Here is an 18,565-nt window from a genome sequence, read left to right as displayed (position 1 = left end):
CAAACAACAACAGAACAAAACCAAAACAAAGCTACAGGCTGTATTGATTGACCTGAGAAGTAAGACACTGAAAGAAGCAATCGAAACTAGAAAGATGAAAAAGTGGCAGGCAGTGCTGGGAGCTCCCGCCACCTTCCCCAGGCAGGGCCAGGTCGCAGGGTGGGATAAGCCATTCCAACCAGGCACCTCCCAGCCTGACGAACGACTGCTCTCTGAATGACCCCAGCCTTGCCCAGCTGCTTGGAAAGGAGCTTGCAGGAAGGTAGGAGGGAAGGGATTGCAGAGAACCTGCTAGCATGCCTCTTCCCTTACTGAATTTGAAAGCTGCTCAGAGAACTTTAAAGGCTGACAGCTAAATTTAATCAGAGTTAAATCATTGAAATGAAGATGATGTTCTTATGCAACACATGTGAAAGGTGGTTCTGCCAGCACTTTCCCTACAAGGTAATGGTACAGACTCCTAGGAGCAGCCCGGCAGTTTGGAAACGTTATGAATTCAGGGGAGGCAGGAAATGTGAAAATCTGGTTCATTGCTAATATTGTCTTCCAGGGACTTGGGGCCTGTGGGTCCAACAGGCAGCGTTCCACAGCTGGTGTTCTGTGATGACAGTGCTCGCTCACTGGCAGTTCTGTGAACTTCTTCATACATGGCATCTTAACTACATTCTATATTTAAGACAGCCATTTTTTTCCCTCAGGAACTCCAAATGTTTTCTGCAAATGGAACTTGCATAAAATGTTACAACCCGGGACTTGGACTGAATGAAACGTTAGTTTGTTCCCAGAGACTTTGACAATCTGATTTTGTGCCAGTTCTGTCCTTTTAGAAAATGGACAGGCCTGGCTCTGGTTCAGACTAACTTGCCACATGATTTATTTTCTTTAAAAATAAATGTTAGGGCTTCCCTGGTGGCGCAGTGGTTGAGAGTCCGCCTGCCAATGCAGGGGACGCAGATTTGTGCCCCAGTCCGGGAAGATCCCACGTGCCACGGAGCGGCTGGGCCCGTGAGCCATGGCCGCTGAGCCTGCACATCCGGAGCCTGTGCTCCGCAACGGGAGAGGCCACAACAGTGAGAGGCCCGCGTACTGCAAAAAAAATAAATAAAAAATAAACATAAATGTTAAATCAACAGTGATTTAACATTTGATAAACATAATCTTGATATGGTGTGATGAGAAGGGCACTTTACCACTGAGGTTGTCCTCCCCAAAACCCATCACCCCTGTCTAACCATGAGAAAAACATCAGATAAAGCCAAATTGAAACACATTCTACACATAACTTGATCCATACTCCTCAAACTGTCAAGGTCATCACAAACAAGGAAAGTCTGAGAAAGTGTCTGAGAAAGTTTAGAGGAGCCAGAAGACATGTGACAACTGGATGGGAACAGAAAAGGACATTAGGTAAAAACTAGGGAAATCTGAATAAAGTACCATCTTTAGTCAACAATATCATGTTATTTTTCGTTCCTTAATTGTGACAAATATTCCGTGTTGATGTAAGCTGTTAACAATAGGGGAAACTGGGTGTGAGATATATGGGAGCTCTCGGTACTATCTTCACAACCTTTTTATAAATCTAAAACTATTCTAAAATTAAATGTTTACTAAAAACATGTATGTTAAAGTTAGTTTGGCTTGTGGTTCTGAAAAACCAAACATTTAAGTCCACGCATATTTCCTCTTCTGGTTGGTTTAAATTCCTGTCCCCAGTGTCTCATTATCACTGGTAATTTCCCAAGAGGAAAACGGAAACATAAAGACAGGAGTGAACCCAACGTAAGGGATGATATAGTAAAGGGGAAATTGTTCTAGAACTCATCTACTTGCTTCATCACTCAGGTACCTGACCTATGGGCCTTGCCCAACTATATCCTACCAGAATGCTGTGTAATAAAGGAGTTTTAGGTGTTACCTTTTTAAAGGTCTATGTATATTTCGATAGGATATTTTGGAGATGAAAATCAAGTCCTCATGAATGATTTTTTAATGGTGGAATTTCCATGAAAAGATACAGCTGGTTAGGGATAGAGATTGGCTCCAGGGGTCCTCAAGCCCTTTCTATTCATGGGGCCAGGCCCTGTTCAAATGACACAGGGTCAGCTAGTCAGTATTAGGGCTGTGGCCATAAACCTGATGCCTAAGGTCTTGACTTCCCGGAGTCCATCCGGGATAACATGACTTCTCATTTCAGGTATATGTGACACAGTGTGGGAGGGAGTCCTGGGGTCCATGAGAGCAGGACGAATCAGCCTTGCAGAGGTGACCTGTACCTTGCCTTTTGGTCTTTAATAACCTGAACATTGTTACAGGCTATCTAACCAAACCCGGCAACTGCTATAATGACAACATGGCAGACTTTGGACTCATAAAACCCTGAGTTCAAGTCCTCACTTCTAGGTTTGCCACTTCCTGGCTGTGTGGTCCAGGTCAAGCTACTTAATCTCGCTGATTTTTAGGTTTTCCATCAGGACCAAGGCTGACTGTAATCCTGCTTTGAAGGATTGGCTTGGGGATTAACTACATTGGGTGTGTGAATGCCCCTTGCCCAAAGTCTGGAATAGAGTAGGCATTGAACAAATATTCTTTCCCCTCCCCTTTTCCTTCCTTTCTCACAGAGCCAGGACCCTGGGGACAGACACAGTCTGGGCAGCTCAGCCCTTTCACAAATGGTTCTCCCTGTTCTCACGAGATTAGCATTTCTAATAGGATCAGGAATTCTCCTGATTCATTGATCATTAATCCTGAGGTGTGCAGTTAATCTCTTCTGATTTGTGCAGAACCAAGCAAATTGAGAGCATACATTTATTTATTATTATTTTGTTGTTATTCAGTGGAAGGGTCTAATTTTATCCCGCCAGAAATCATCTGAGCAGCTCTCTTGCTGGACAATGAAGGTTAATTGAACCCAGGAGCTATGCAAAGTGGCCACTAAAAAGGATTGTTTAAAGCAAGATAGGAACCGTCCGCTAACAGGACACCTTGCTGCGAAAGATGCCAGTATATCTTTGATAGAATTGTGGGAGCAAATAAATAACAAAGTACCTGAGAAGGCTTAGGGTGGTAGGGAAAAGGATGCAAAAAATCTAACTAATTAATTAATTAAAATAAAAGGCAGGTGGCCAGGCAGGGTGAACAAGAAGAGAACCCTTAATACAGAGACAATCTGAAGTTTAGAAAGGCTAGAGAAGTTTCCGATCTGAAAGCCTAATAGGAGACTAAGAAGGAAAGCTTTCCCAACACACAGGCCATTTATATTTCTGATAGCAGCGCTTTCACAGTTAATGTGTTTCACGGTCAATGTGTTTCCGTTGTGCTAAGTGTATCAAGTGTGTCTGTTATACTAGACCTTGCTTATGTTTAACTATTCCCATACAGTTGGGATATAGTTTGTTTCCAGATTTTGTTATTAGAAAAAATATTGTATCAAAGTAGCGTGGCCGTAATATTTCTTTAAGATTCTAAAAAAGGTATGATTTTGTTACTTCAAGTTATTTCTACTTCTATAACAGACATTCATTGAGCGCCCAATCTGTGCAGCGTGCTGGGATACCAAAATGAGTAAGGTACAGGCCCTGTACTCAGGAGGGTCCAGTGGAAGCAGAATTTAGTGGAGACAGATGCTTATATAACGTATTTTAGTTCACCTTGAGAAGTACCATAATAAAAGTAAGTGCGAAGTTCTAAGATCTAATGTATGAAAGTCATTTGTACCTGGCCTAGTAAGTGCTCAGTACCAAACGACAACGATGATGATGATTGCAGCCCTACCATCTCCGATAGAAATGCTGCTTCCCATGATTCACATTTATAGAAAAATACATAAAATCAATGAAAACCCACATATACCTAAGCTATGCCAGCAAATAGCAAAGATTATCAAGTTCTTTCTATTTGCTAAAACAAAGTTCCTCACAGAACAGAAACTTCTTTCATAGAGATGTTCTAATGGCATGATGTCATCCTAGTTCAAATGCTGTCAGATGGAATGACTTTGGTCTCTCTCAACATGACATGGATCAGATAGAGCTATCTTCAGATAAGAGACAGGTTAATTTAGTTGTACTTATACTTCTCTAAAAAATGTGTTTTATATATATATATATATATATATATATATATATATATATAGTATAATACTTCTATGGATTAAGGCAGATAAGGGAGCTCTAAAGTCTTCCATAGGTAGGATTTGTTTGCGTGTGATTCCAGATTCCTGTCATTGCCTTCAGCATCCAGGGCTACAGACCTGAACAATGGTTAATGTTTAAAAATGTACAACATGTTCTGGTTAACAGCCCTGCTCATCTCTTCCTGATGGTGCTGCTGTGATTGCAGGACTCAAGTAAGACTTTTCATTCAATTGAAAACACATGAGAAATGATGCTCAAATCATGCTAAATGTGAGGTTAAAGTTGCTTGAAGATAAAGAACTTGCAGCCTTAAAAAAAAAAGAAGAAACTTGAATTAGCTTGGATATTTATGGGGATAGGTTTACAGTAGTACGTAGAAATAATCCACAACTACCACTGAAATATGCACAAGGATTTCAGATAGGAAATGAAGGAAGTGCTGCATTAAACTGAAAGCCCAGTGGGATTTAAATAAGCCAAAGAGAGATTCTCTGGTGAGCATTTGATCAGGGCACTGCTGGCATTGGCTCACCCTCTCGACTACAGTAGTGGAAAGAATGATATGGTTTGCCCATCAAATCCAGAATACAAAGTGCTTTCCACAGTCCTCCAACTATGCTCTTTCCTCTTTTATTAATCCCGTTCTCATGAATCCCCCGTACAATGCTTTCTGAGAGCCACACAGTGCAGCTACTGACATTTCCCATAAATGATATGCCCGGTCTTCTTCCTACCAATCCAATTAGTTCCGCTTCCTTCAAACGTTACTCAGCGCTCCTCTGAGAAGCTCTCCCTGGTTACATGTAGTCCTTCCGCATCATTGCAAACCCTAAGCAGTTATTTATGGATTGATTTGCTCTCTATTGCTGTGTATGTACTTGCACTGGGTTTGGTCCTGGAGCTATACTGATGAGTGAATCCTAGTCACTGCCCTCACGGAGGTCACAGTCCATTAGGAAAAATTGTCTAATAAAATGTGATCAGAGTGATAGTTGAGATAGGCATGTGGAAGCACACACGCACTCATCTTCCGGGGTGTCAGAGGTTTCCTGGAAAAGCTGATGCCAGAGTTGAATCTTCTGGGATGAGTACAAGTCGAGCAGGTAAAGGAAGGTGGGGACGGCACAGACGGGATGTGCGGTAGTTGGTGGAAGCCAGGAACAGATAGGACAGGCCTTGAGTGCCATGCCATGCTCGGATATATTGGTAATCTTCCATTTGCTGTTGAGAAGTTCTCTGAATTTAGGTTCTTTTCCTATGATTAAATTATAAGGTCTTCTAGGGACCATATTTTCAAATTATTTTGCCTTTTTCCCCCTTGGGTCTGTTATAGTAAAGAGTACGTTCCACCATCCTGGGAAACACTGCTGACTCCCTGGCCACCTCCTGGGCACTCTCCACCAGCGCTAGCAAGACTGTGTGGCTATGGAAAGACCATGATGCTCTCACCTGCAAGCCGAGACCCAGGAAAACATGCATGTCTTTGACTCAAAGCAAGTATGTGCTGCCTATATGGAGGAAACATCCAAACCCCTTACCAAACTCCCCAGTCCCCATCTAATACCATCGTTTAGCTATTTCATATTCTTTGCCTTTGTGATGATGCGTTACATTTTATAAAAAGCTCTGCACCAATATTTCTATTAAGATTTCATTGGATAATTAAAAAGTATCACTGAGCAAGTGTGGAATAGAAGTTCTAATGGTCCTACAAAAACAGAAACTAGTCATTTTTTAAATTAAATTATTAAAAGGCCCCCTCTTTTTTTTTTTTTTTTTTTTTGGTACGCGGGCCTCTCACTGCTGTGGCCTCTCCCGTTGCGGAGCAGAGGCTCCGGACGTGCAGGCCCAGCGGCCATGGCTCACGGGCGCAGCCGCTCCGCGGCATGTGGGATCTTCCCGGACGGGGGCACGAACCCGTGTCCGCTGCATCGGCAGGCGGACTCTCAACCACTGCGCCACCAGGGAAGCCCAAAAGGCCCCTTTTTATTGGTAGGATTGCTACCTCAAAGATTGCAAATGCTGGGTGAGTCACTTTCATCCCTTGATACATCTAATTTTATTTAAAGGTAGAAATACTTTGTGGGCACACAGGCCAGTATGTTATGAATCTTTGAGAGCTTAGTTGAGTCCCTCTGCTTCCCAACAAGAAGGCTGAATCTTTCAGACTGAGGTTGAGGCCTGGGATGTGTGCATTTCTGGCCTCACATTTGGCTCCTAGGTAAACAGACCACCACCTTCCAAGGCTGGCAAATTGCCATCTGTCACGGATGGTTAAATCTCAACCCCTTCTCTCATTGCCTGGGGCCAGAGGTAGAGAAGGAAGGAGAGGTAGAACAACAACAGGGTAAACTGGAGAGGAAGAAAGAAAGGAAGGAAGAAAGAAAGAAAGAAAGAAAGAAAGAAAGAAAGAAAGAAAGAAAGAAAGAAGGGGAGGAAGGGAGGAAGGAAGAAAGAGAGAAAGAGAGAGAGGAAGGGAGAGAGGGAGGGAGAGAGGGAGGGAGGGGGAGAGAGGGAGGGAGGGAGGAAAAAGGGAAGGAAGGAAGCAAGGGAAAGAAAGAAAGAAAAGAAAAAAGCAACACACAAGTTTTACAGGCTTTGCTGTCTCAAAGCTGTTGTTTCAAGGTCTGGGCTTTAGAATGACAGAGGGGAGGCAACTCCCCCCGCCCCCCACCAGCCCTCCTTCATGGAAACGGCCAGCATCTAGCTTGCCCCTGGAAAGAAGAAAGAAAAATCCTGGAGTATGGAGCCAGGTGGGGAATTTTGGCCACTGAACCCAGAGCTTTTGGAGCTACCAAATAACATATGGGAACCTCTGTGTCTGATGGCCCAGTAACAAGGCCTAAATCATATTTAGTGTGAAAATGAAACTAAGGGCCTGTTTTAAATTCCCCAACGAGAGTTTCCAAACCTTGGTGATATCCTAATAAGCAAACACTCCATGGATGAGATGGTTAAATAGAAGCCACTTCTAAACCCAAGGCCTGCATCACTGAGGGGAAGAGGTAAGCAATATTCCTCATCTGGTTAAACCTCACAGATCCAGGTCAAGTAATGCATTTCAAACAATTAGAAGAACTTGTACGTGAACACTTTCAGAAAGCAAATTATGCTTCCTGATTGGCTTTTGCTCTAAGCCTAGTGTCCTTATTAGTGTATTAGAGATAGTAAGACTTAACTCAAAAAGAGAGTTATGCTAATAAGAACCTACTGTATAGCACAGGGAACTCTACTCAATACTCTGTAATGACCTATATGGGAAAAGGATCTAGAAAAGAGTGGATGTATGTATATGTATAATGGATTCACTTTGCTGCACAGCAGAAACTAACATAACATTGTAAATCAATTATACACCAAGAAAAGTTAATTTTAAAAAAAGGAAAAAAAAGACAGTTATAAAGATTGCACAAGATAAAATTTCTAAGTCCTCACACACTAGACAGCTAAAAGTGATTTGCGTCCTCCTTTTCTCCTACTATTCTGACTCCTGTGTTCTTACCTTCATGGTAGTTGATCATCTAACTAACTCGGGGTGATTCTGTGTTCATGTTTTCTCTCCTGGAAGGGTCTGAAAACTCGCTGAGGACAAGAACCTTGTCTGAGGTGCTTCCCACAGAAGACTGTACGTAGTAGATGGACAGTAAGTGCTCCGTGGACACATATTTCTATACCTGCAATGAACTGCTTCTTTCTTATCTTTCTTTTCTTCTCTCTCAATCACATACAAAGGATGATGGGAAAGCATAAAATACTTTTAAATACTTCTGTGGCTTTCCCCAGATTTAAAGACAACAGACTGACAGGAATGGAACTGAAGGAGGAAGGTATTTCTTCAAGTATGTTGGTCTAATTAAAGGACAATGCCTATATTTCCCAACAAGGATGGCATTACTGGAGAAATTACCCTCTACATGGTTTAAAAATACAGTCCCAGCAGCATGTAAGTTTAAAGCAATTGTCTGGCCAAGAGGACATTTTACAGATAACTCCATAGCTTTACTGAATACAGTGCTGTACTCTATCGCAAAATACCAGCACGCTTGCAGCTGCCTTATTGATACCGTCGACTAAGAGGCAGGGAATGTTTGGAGAGATCTGGGCTTCTACAGATGGATGATTTCTATAGACAGATCGACAGTTGAGATGACCAGGTCTTTCATTTTACAGATGAGTAAGCTGAAACCAGAGACGTTATCATTTGCCCACAATCACAGGGCTCGTTAGAGGTTGAGCCAGATGGAAAACCCCATAGCCCCTAGTTATAGTCCAATTCATTTATTCAAAACATGTTTATTAAATGCCTTCTATGAGCTTAATGTATTGGAGATACTGACTAGTATGACATGGTCCTTATATACTCAGGGAGGGTATAGTCTAAGAAGGGATGAGAGACAAGAGAAATAGCCAGTTATAGGACAACGTGGAGTAATGGATGTCAAGGGTACCAGGAGAGGCAGGTGAGGTGAGTGAGGCACTCACTTTGGGCTCAGGATTTAAAGGGACACCAGAAACTTAGTAATCAAGATAAAGAGTATTATCGAGATGGAGTTCAGTATGACTCATTTTTCCTTTTGTTTCGGGCTTCAGTGTGGCTCAGCATGGCACCATTGCTCATCATGTCTTTAACTTTAACGTTAATATTTTGTTCATTGTGGATTCTTTGCATTAATTTTGATTGTTTAAAATATCATATTAAAATACTCTTTATCTTGATTACGGAGTTTTTTCGGTGCTCCCCTCTAAAATTTTGCACCTTAAGCAAGGGCCTCACTCTGATGTCCAGGGGAATCTAATGGAGGCTGCATGGGGATGGGACGAAAGAGGATCCTTTGTGCGTGAGTTCCAGCAGAGGTGCCAGGTTTTCAGATTCTGCTTCCAAGAGGCCTAGAGGTTCAAAAGAGCCCCATCAGGGGAGAAGTAGAACCTTTTCGGCCAGAGCAGCTCTGCCTTGATCTATTTCGTTTGCTAACATTTTGGATAAGTGTTTGTTGGATTGCTGGTTTGGTAGAAAGGGATTCTTAGGTCTAGAAAGTGTTTGAAAAGTTCCTACAGCAATGAGAAAAGAATAGATTCACACACATAAGACCCATCACATGCAACGTGGGGCTTGAGTTAGGGGTTGAGGGACAGATTAAATAGATGAAGCAGGCAAATCATCAGGGTCCAAAGAGGCCAGAGGCCGATTGACCCACCAGAGATGTAATGGGTTTCAAAGCTCAGCCGTTTGCTTTCCTCCCTAGCTCCCCGCTGGAGAGACCTGTTAGCAAACTCATTTGGCAGACACGTCTGGTTATTTTACTGGACCAAATGGCTTGCATCCCTTTCCTTGTCCACCAGAGAAAGGGTCAAAAAGATAATTTAAAATTTTTGACTATCACAATAGAAAGTGTGCTTTTCTTAGACAAATGCTCAATAGATCGTGAGGGGGAAGGGCAGAGCCAGAGAAAGAAAGCATCTCAGAAGTGTTGCCTTAAAACTGAATTGAGCATAATCTAGTCAGACCTTTTGGGGGGCTGCCACATTGCAGAACTCCCAGGGGGTGACTTTTCATTGTAGTCAGTGTCAATGGCACACACTGTTGACTGTACAGGGCAGCAATAGTTTACGAGAGTCGTCAAAATATCACGAGTCCACATTTGGCCATCCTAATTCAAACTATCAGGCTTTCTGAGTTTTAATAAGCTAGATTCTGAAATTCTGGAAATATTCTCCATCGAGAGTGTGCACTTTTCATTCTCTTGAATCCCTGAAATTATTAGGGAAGAAGGAGGTGTGTGTGCACAGTGAGAAGTGATGAAGGTGACAGGAATCTGGGAAGCCGCTGAAAGTAAAGTCGGCTAAGAAAGATTTCAAGATCAGAGGCACACTTATTATGTTGGTTGGCTTATATACAAGACAAATCCGATAAGAGCAAGTTTCAGGGGAGAAGATGCAGAAATGGACCATCATAAACTCCCAGCAGTGTATAACTTGGTATTTCTGAAAGGCTATGTAGGGGTATGTGTTCAAAGTCTAAATTATGCGCATGTCAAAAATTTTAAAGCAGGTGTTAAAACTATGTACAGAGTGACCCCACCAAAAATACATATGAATCCATGAAAAAGACTGTGAGTTTAATTGCATGTAGACAATGGTTCTCTGGAGAGCGTGATTATGGGTGATTTTTTTTTTCAGCTTTACTAAGATATAATTGACTGACATAACATTGTGTAAGTTTAAGGTGTACAGTGTGTTGATTCGATAATTATATATTACAGAATGATTACCATCATAACTTTAGCTAACACCTCCATCTCATTATATAATTACCATTTCTTTTTTGGGGTGAGAACATTTAAGATCTACTGTCTTCGCAACTTTCAAGTATATAGTACAGCGTTATCAGCTATAATCACCATGCTGTACATGAGATCCTAAGAACTGATCACTGGAAATTTGCACTTTAACCAACCTCTCTCCATATCTACCACCCCCAGCCCCTGGTAACTACCATTCTACTCTTTTTTTCATCATCTTTTTTAGTTTCTACTTTTAAGTGAGATCATACAGTATTTGTTTTTCTTTGGCTTATTTCGCTTAGATTAATGTCCTCAAGTTTCATCCACGTTATCGTAAATGGCAGGATTGCTTTCTTTCTCACGGCTGAATAAAATGTCCTTTTTATATATGGGTGATTTTTTTCTAACTCTCTCCTTTTACTTTTCTAATTTTTTTGAAAGATTTATTCACTCAACAGACATGTGTTGAGCACCTGTCACTTGTTGGGGGGTTTCCAGGTGCAGGACATCTCATGGTGCTTCGATTCTAATGGGGGGATCTAGGCACAAAGGAAATAAATAAAGTATGTAGTGATGTGGAGAAAAATGAAGTGGAGAAGCATATCAGGAGTAATGGGGTGGGAGGACTGTGATTTTTAAATAAGCGTCAAGAAAGGCTCAGAGAAAGGTGATATTTAGGCAAAAACGGAGAGGAGGTGAGGCAGTAAGCCTTTCAGGTGTCTACACAGAAAAGCTTTCCATGCAGAACAACATTTGCAAAGGCCCTGAAGCGGAGGACGGAGCAAGCAAGAGGAGGGAAGGTAACAGGATCTGAGTTTAGAAAGGCAATGAGACGGATTATATGAGACTCTAAGGTCTTTACAAGAGCTTTGCTTATACCCTGAGTGAGATGGAAAGCCATTGTCTGATTTTGAGCAGAAATGTTATATGACCTGGCACGTTCTTCAATGGTACCCCTCTGTGTGTTTCTAGGGGAGCAAGGTGGAAGCAAGAAGATCAGTCATGAGGCTATTTCAACAGTCCAGGCAAGATGTTCCGGTGGTTCAGACCAGAATGGTGGTGACAAATGGTGTGGTACTAGATATATTCTGAAAGTGTGACCAACAAGATTTGCTGAAGGTTTGGATGGATAGTGTGAGGGACCAAGAGAGATCAAGGAAGATTCCAAGGTTTATGGCCCTAGTTAGAGCTGCTGTTGACTGAGATAGGGACATCTGTAGAAGGAGCAGTTGGGAAGGGGGAAGGCCAGGGTTTCAGTCTTGGATGTATTATATTTGCAACGTCAAGGAGCGGTTGGATCTGGAGTTGGGGGTGGAGCGCAGGTGAGAGAAGGAGCCTAGGCTGGAGAGTTACATCTGGGAGTTTGTTAACTCCCAGAGACTGAATGAGATCACCAAAAGACTGCCTGTAAACAGAAAAGAAGTGTCCACACTCTGGAACCCTCTAGAGTTAAGTGCATGGAGATGAGGAGGAGCCAGAAAGGGATGCTGAGAAGGATCCAGTGAAGGAGAAGGACAACCAGGAGCTCATGGTGCTCTGCAGGCTCATGAAAAAAAACTCATTCAAGGAAGAGGGATTCATGATCAGTGTCAACTGCTGCGGATTGGTTAGGTAAGATGAGACGAAAAGTTCTCCATTGGCTACAGCAACTTGGAGGTCATGGGTGACCTGGACAAGAATAGTTTTGGTGGAGTGTGCACATGAAGGCCTTATTGAAGTGGGTTAAAGAAAGAATGGGAGGAATTGGAACCAGTGAATGAAGACAACTCTTTGAGGAGTTTGTTGCAAAGGGGAGAAGAGAAATAGAGCTACAGTTAGAAGTGGAAATGGGGCCAAGAGAAGGGTTCTGTTTATTTCAGAGATGGGAAAAATAAGAGTTGTTTTATGCTGTTGAGAATGATCCACAGGAAAGAGAGGAAGCATTGATGGTGATGGAAAGAGAAAAGAGACTTGCTGGAACAGTGTCCATGGATAGGCAGGGGGGCTGGCATCCAGTGCCCAAAGGGAAGAGGAGGGAAGGCAGAGCTCATGGCAACAGAGGCTGGAAGATGGTAGAAGTGGTGCTGGGGATAGTGGAAATGATCTTCTGGTGACATCTATTTTCTCCCTGAAATAGGAAGCAAGTGTTAAGAAGATGAACACATATTACTTAAGGACAAGGAAATAAGGAAAGAAAGAAAACTTAACTATGCATGAACTTTCACTTGGCAACATCACTTCCAAGAATTTTCTTAAGGAAATAATTAAAAAACTTTACCAGGATGTTCTCTGGCAGGATTATTTGTAAGAGCAAGAAGTTAGAAACAATCTAAGAGCCTCGCAGTAGCAGATCTGTTTTAGTTAACCAGCTTATTAAGCAGTGCTGACTTTCAAACATAGGCATTGATATTGAAAGCTATTGACTATACATTGAGAAGAAAAACAAAGTTCCCATGTTTGTAAAACTTATATGTTTATTTGTAGATATCTATCTATATGTATCTACATGTGTGAAATTGGTAATCCATGCCAAATTGGATCATGGATTGCCGACACTTTTTGTCGACTATATTTTCTTATTTTTCCATAATAAGCAGAATGAGAAACTTGTCATGAGAAAGCAACAACACAAGAACTTGCTCAATGTATCTGTGCTGTGTGGCACCTTTTGATTTTTTGGTGACTCTCAGGAGGTCCTGGGCCTCTTTGCCTTGGGTCCCTCCACATCATTCAGGACCCTCTTGCTTGATCTGACTCAAATGTCGCCTGTATAATCCTGCTGTATGTCAGCAAGTCTCCTTCAGACCACGTCTGTAAGATGCTGGTTGATATCCACAGCAACAGAGAGGGAGGTGTCCAAAGCTATGAGTCACACCTGCCTGCTTGCTAATATGTGTACATATGTCCAGCCATTTTGCCCAAGACTTGCTTGAATTGTGACACACTAGCTGGTTTGGATCAAGTAATGCCCACTAGCCTGTTACAAGAAACTGCTGAAATTTCTCAGGAAGAGCCTCATGATCATCCGTTGGCCAGATTGGTTTAAGCCATTTGTTACAAATAAAAATAATCATATTACTTGATATGTATAAGGGACATTGTCTCAGTAGTATATGAGGTGGGTATAGAAGCCTATTTAGAGAATAATACTTTCATTAATCTGTTGTATGTAATCTAAGTTTTAAAAATTGTGCTGCCTGTACCTTGAAGACAACCCTTAGCCATCCCTCTTTTAACCAGATTGCTGCTCCAAGCCCCTGCTATCTAGGGATTCTGGTGCAGCCCCGACCCCCAGGGGACTCTGGATGTCCTTTAGAAGTCCATCTGCCTTGTTTCCGCAATGCGCCACTTACATTTGAAACAGCTGCTCCACAATTGGAATTTCCAGCCCCAAATTGGCATTTCTCTGAACCATTTGCAACTTATGCACTATTAATGTTTGGATTACACTGGATAACTTTGGAGGTTAAAATTGATTCATGCAAATAGATGACTGAGTAAGCAATAGAAACATGACCTAGAATAATCTCATGGTTTGCTATTGCATAAACATGTTTTATAATCTGTTTAACAGCAAACTTGATACTTCCTGAACGTGCCAACCATAACACACACTTTTCTGTTAGACAAGAGAAAGAGAAAAACCAGGTTTTTCTTCTCATTCATAATCAAGGAAATGATTAAACTAAGAAAATCTGGTTGTCCTTAGTAAATATACTTTCTTGTGCTTTTCCTTTCATTCTGTATTCTTCTCTTATCTTCTTGTGCAGGACTGGAACAAAGGCAACACTCATAGTTGCAATGGTAGCATTTGACCTCAGGTTTATTATTTTAAATACACCTGCCTGAAAATGACCAGAAATCAAAATAAGCATCGCCAATAATGGGATGGATTGACACTATATGTCCTTGGTGTGAGACACTAAGAGAAACACAGCCTCACTTCCATGCTATTCCTGGCAAAATGCAAATAGTACTGATCATAAGGAAACATAATAGAAACCCAAATTGAGGGAGATTCTACAAAACAACTGGTGTGAGATCTTCAAAAATATAGAGGTCATAAAAGACAAGGACAGATTGAAGAATTATTTCAGATTGAAGAAGATGAAAGAGACATCCAAAGTGAAGGTGACACATTATCCTGGACTGCAACCAGAAATAGAAGAAAAAAAATTGGGATGCAGTATGTATTAGAAAAAAAAGTGGGATGCAGTATGTATTAGAATAATAAGTGAAATGTGAATGGTGTGAATGGATTACATGGTAGTACTGTATAACTGTCAACTTCCTGCCCTTGATGGCTGAATTGTGGTTATTATGTGGGAGAATGCCCTTGTCTTTTAGGAAGTTCACATTGACACTTCCAGTGAAACTGGGGCATCACGTCTGCAACTTTCAATTATTTCAGGAAAATAGCTAGCTAGCTAGCTAGACAGATAGATAAAGATAGATACATAGATAGATAATAATAAAGCGAAAGTATCAAAATGTTAGGAATTAAGGACTTTGGGTAAAAGGTATATGGCAGTTCTTTTTATTATTCTTTCAACTTTTCTGTGTCTAAAATTATTTCAAAATAAAAAGTAAAAAAAAAAGAGAAAGAGAAAGAAACATTAAAGAGTATCTTAAAGCAAGAGACATTAGGTTACTTACCATTTCTCTTAAAGTGAGAAGGTTCGGGCTTCCCTGGTGGCGCAGTGGTTGAGAGTTTGTCTGCCGATGCAGGGGACACAGGTTCGTGCCCTGGTCCGGGAAGATCCCACATGCCGCGGAGCAGCTGGGCCCGTGAGCCATGGCCGCTGAGCCTGCGCGTCTGGAGCCTGTGCTCTGCAACAGGAGAGGCCACAACAGTGAGAGGCCCAAAGGTTCAATATTGCCATAAAACAAATATCTGTACCCATATCTGTTCTTATATAAGATATAGATAGACATCTATCTTACATATGTACATGTATATAATTTTTCTGGGACCCTGCAGGCCTGCTGAATTAGAATATGGGTAGGAGGTGGGGGGTTGGTCCTAGAAAGCCCAGAGGTGACGATGGTACACAGCCAGCATGGCACGTCACCCTCTAAGCAAGTCCCCTCAGTTCCGGGAGCTCTTGGGTGGGTCTGGGAAGGAAGCAGCAGTTCTGCTTCTTGTCCTGGCTTCTCTCTCTTACATTCCAAGTCCAGTACCTACTGTCTTCTCTCTTTTGCTACTTCCTAGAGTGTAAATACCTGACAATGACTCAGCAAAGCTTCCCAAACTGTGTTTCTCGAAATGCTAATGTGTTCTCAGAAAACAAATGAAAACAGAAACAAATAATCCATTTGGTTCTGAGTTGAATCTGCTTAATATAAGAGTTCCTTCCTGGACATTTATAAAATGCATTTGTTTATAAATGGCTTACAAGTGGCTGCATTTTGTGTAATTCAATATTTTGCAAACGTTTTTGGCCACGGAACACCTCCCCCCCCCCCCCCACTTAACACCTATCACATAGCAGCCAGTGACACTTGTGTTTCTCCAGGTGCTTAGTCTCTAAGGCTGTGTGGATGCTGATGGGAAAGGCGTGATGCTGGTTTAGGATGCTGATGGGAAAGGCGCTGTTGGGAAAGGGTGCTGATGGGAAAGGCGTGATGCTGGTTTAGGATGCTGATGGGAAAGGCGCTGATGGGAAAGGATGCTGATGGGAAAGGCGTGATGCTGATTTAGGATGCTGATGGGAAAGGCGCTGATGGGAAAGGATGCTGATGGGAAAGGCGTGAAGGTAGGATGCTGATGGGAAAGGCATGAAGGTAGCCAGCCTCAGGCACGGCTCACTCAGGGCCTGGCTCAGGCCATTTGTTGTTATCCTCACGCATCTGCCTTCTTGCCTGTGTCAGCTTATGTGCAGAGTGACTTCCCTCAAGAGATTTCAAGATGCTGTAAGCAGCAATTGGGTCTAATACTTCTGCCTTCGCAGACAGGCAAAGAACGTATTGTGCCCATCCTTCTCAGACGACCCTTGAACCAATCACCAGATCCAGGGAAATGGGATTGGCCTGTTCGCATGGACCAGCCAGGGCTCATCCATCCATCCATGCTGGCTACGCGATGGTGAGGGGGTGGGATGGATGTTGGGGCCCGGGGTACCAGAACGTCCTCCACAATGTGGAATTTAAGTGAGCAGAGAACTGGGGTCTTGCAGTTGGCTCAGGTAAAACTCTCCCCACCCAAGTGTCCCCAGACAAACACCAGCTCCTCAGGCAGTTCTGTACCCGGTTAGCCTGTCCTGGGGTGAGGAAGGGGCCCCCTGAGAGTAGAGGGCAGGGGCGAGGCTGACCCAGTGGCTGAGGAAAGGATAAGCATGCCAGTGAATTGAGTTGCCTTTTCCAGGTTTTTCTTCTCTTCTTTTATTTGCACGCTTTCCCGTGAATGGATTTTTCTTTTTCTTTAGCCCCACCTGGCAAGCCCTGGTCTCTAGGAGCCCGGCTCCCTTCAGGACACTTCTGAAAAGAATACTGAACACAGTTTGCTTGCCAGTTCCCCCACTGGAGGCTGAATTCCAAAGGTTATTTTCTTTAAACCTTAATCTCAACCTTTTGCCTCATAATTTTGAAGTAAAATCCATCTCGAGACAGGTCCTCACAAAGTGCTAAGAACTGAACAACGTGTCATTATTACACTTGCAGTAACTCCCAAACAGCATCAGTGAATTCAAATATCTGTACCTTTGCGTGGGTCAGCCAGGCCGCGGCCAAGGAGACTCCCACGCTAGGTTAACGCTGAAGCTTTAGTTTGATCTAATGCAAAGAATGAACAGAAATCAACACAGGTCGCATTTTCCCTCCTTTCCTGTGAAATAGTTCATGTTAATGCCACAAGTACAGTGATTTCAGAGGACTACAGCTGGCTTTGAAGATGGGCCATCACTCATTCATCGCCCAGGTAGATGAGAGATGGCCTCAGCTGCTTACTGTAGGAAGCCTCAGAAAGTGCCCAGGCCTGTCCCAGAGCAGGTGTCCAATTAGATGTTCTCTCTCCTTGCTTCCATTCCTTCCCTGCTTCTTTTCCTTCCCCCAAACAACTGCCCCAGAGGAAAAGACCCCCAAAATTACTGAACATTAAGGTAACAAGTTACTCCTACAGCTACTCTCCAGTTGCCATTCCTGAAATTATCTGTCCCTTGTTTTTAGGTTACTGCCTGATTCATTTGATAAATTACTATGTGATGAGGTGTGTTATCACACACACACACTTTTTTTTTTTTTTTTGCAGTACGCGGGCCTCTCACTGTTGTGGCCTTTCCCGTTGCGGAGCACAGGCTCCAGACGCGCAGGCTCAGCGGCCATGGCTCACGGGCCCAGCCGCTCCGCGGCATGTGGGATCTTCCCGGACCGGGGGACGAACCCGTGTCCCCTGCATCGGCAGGCGGACTCTCAACCACTGCGCCACCAGGGAAGCCCCATACACACTTTTTTATTGAAGTATAGTTAAGTTACAGTGCTGTGTTAGTTCCTGGTTTAGAGCAAAGTGATTCAGTTATGCATCTATATGCATATAGCTTTTCACGTTCTTTTCCATTATGTTTTATTACAAGATATTGAATATAGTTCCCCTGTAGTTTATTTTATATATAGTAGTTTGTATCTGATAATCCCAAACTCCTAATTTATCCCTCTTCCCCGCTTTTCCCCTTTGGTAACCATAAGTCTGTTCTCTATGTCTGTGAGTCTGTTTCTGTTTTTTAAATAAGTTGATTTGATTCTTATTTTAGATTCCACATATAAGTGACATCATATGATATTTGTCTTTGACTTACTTCGCTTAGTATGATAATCTCTGCGTCCATCCATGTTGCTGCAAATGGCATTATTTCTTTCTTTTTTATGGCTGAGTAATATTCCATTCAGACACATTTTTAATGTGAGAACTTCAATGCCTCAATTCAAAACAGTGACAAGAGCTGAGAAACTTAAGCCTTCTCCTCACCATCAAGCACTTGCTACTCTTTTAAACCAACCCTAGTGACGAATTGGGTTTAAATGTTTTTAGGGTCCCTTTGGGATACAAATAACCCCCTAAAGCCTACTGCTTGTCAAATATCTGCCTCAGAGAAGATTCAGAGCCTAACTATTGTAAGTTTCTTGAGGCTCAAAACTCCTCAAGGCCATCATAGACATGTGAATCTCCTCCAGTCC

The 18,565-nt window shown here is 42.5% G+C and overlaps 1 protein-coding gene across 2 annotated transcripts in view; it reads left to right on the top strand.

Annotated features, from left to right (window-relative positions):
- The window catches only part of LOC117314184 (uncharacterized), a 111,931-nt gene that overhangs the window by 29,959 nt on the left and 63,407 nt on the right, over positions 1–18,565 (top strand). Inside the window, exons 3-5 of one of the 2 annotated variants that reach the window (XM_073788362.1) lie at positions 5,470–5,633; positions 7,705–7,779; positions 11,390–11,724. The gene's annotated coding sequence lies outside the window, so the exon portion shown is untranslated. Of the gene's footprint in view, positions 1–5,469; positions 5,634–7,704; positions 7,780–11,389; positions 11,725–18,565 lie in introns of those variants that run through there. The other variant, XM_073788359.1, reaches the window with a different exon arrangement.

This window comes from Tursiops truncatus, chromosome 11, assembly GCF_011762595.2.
Source record: "Tursiops truncatus isolate mTurTru1 chromosome 11, mTurTru1.mat.Y, whole genome shotgun sequence".
NCBI lineage: Eukaryota > Metazoa > Chordata > Mammalia > Artiodactyla > Delphinidae > Tursiops > Tursiops truncatus.
The sequence above is the reverse complement of the archived record's forward strand: the minus strand, read 5'-3'. Positions and strand labels throughout refer to the sequence as shown.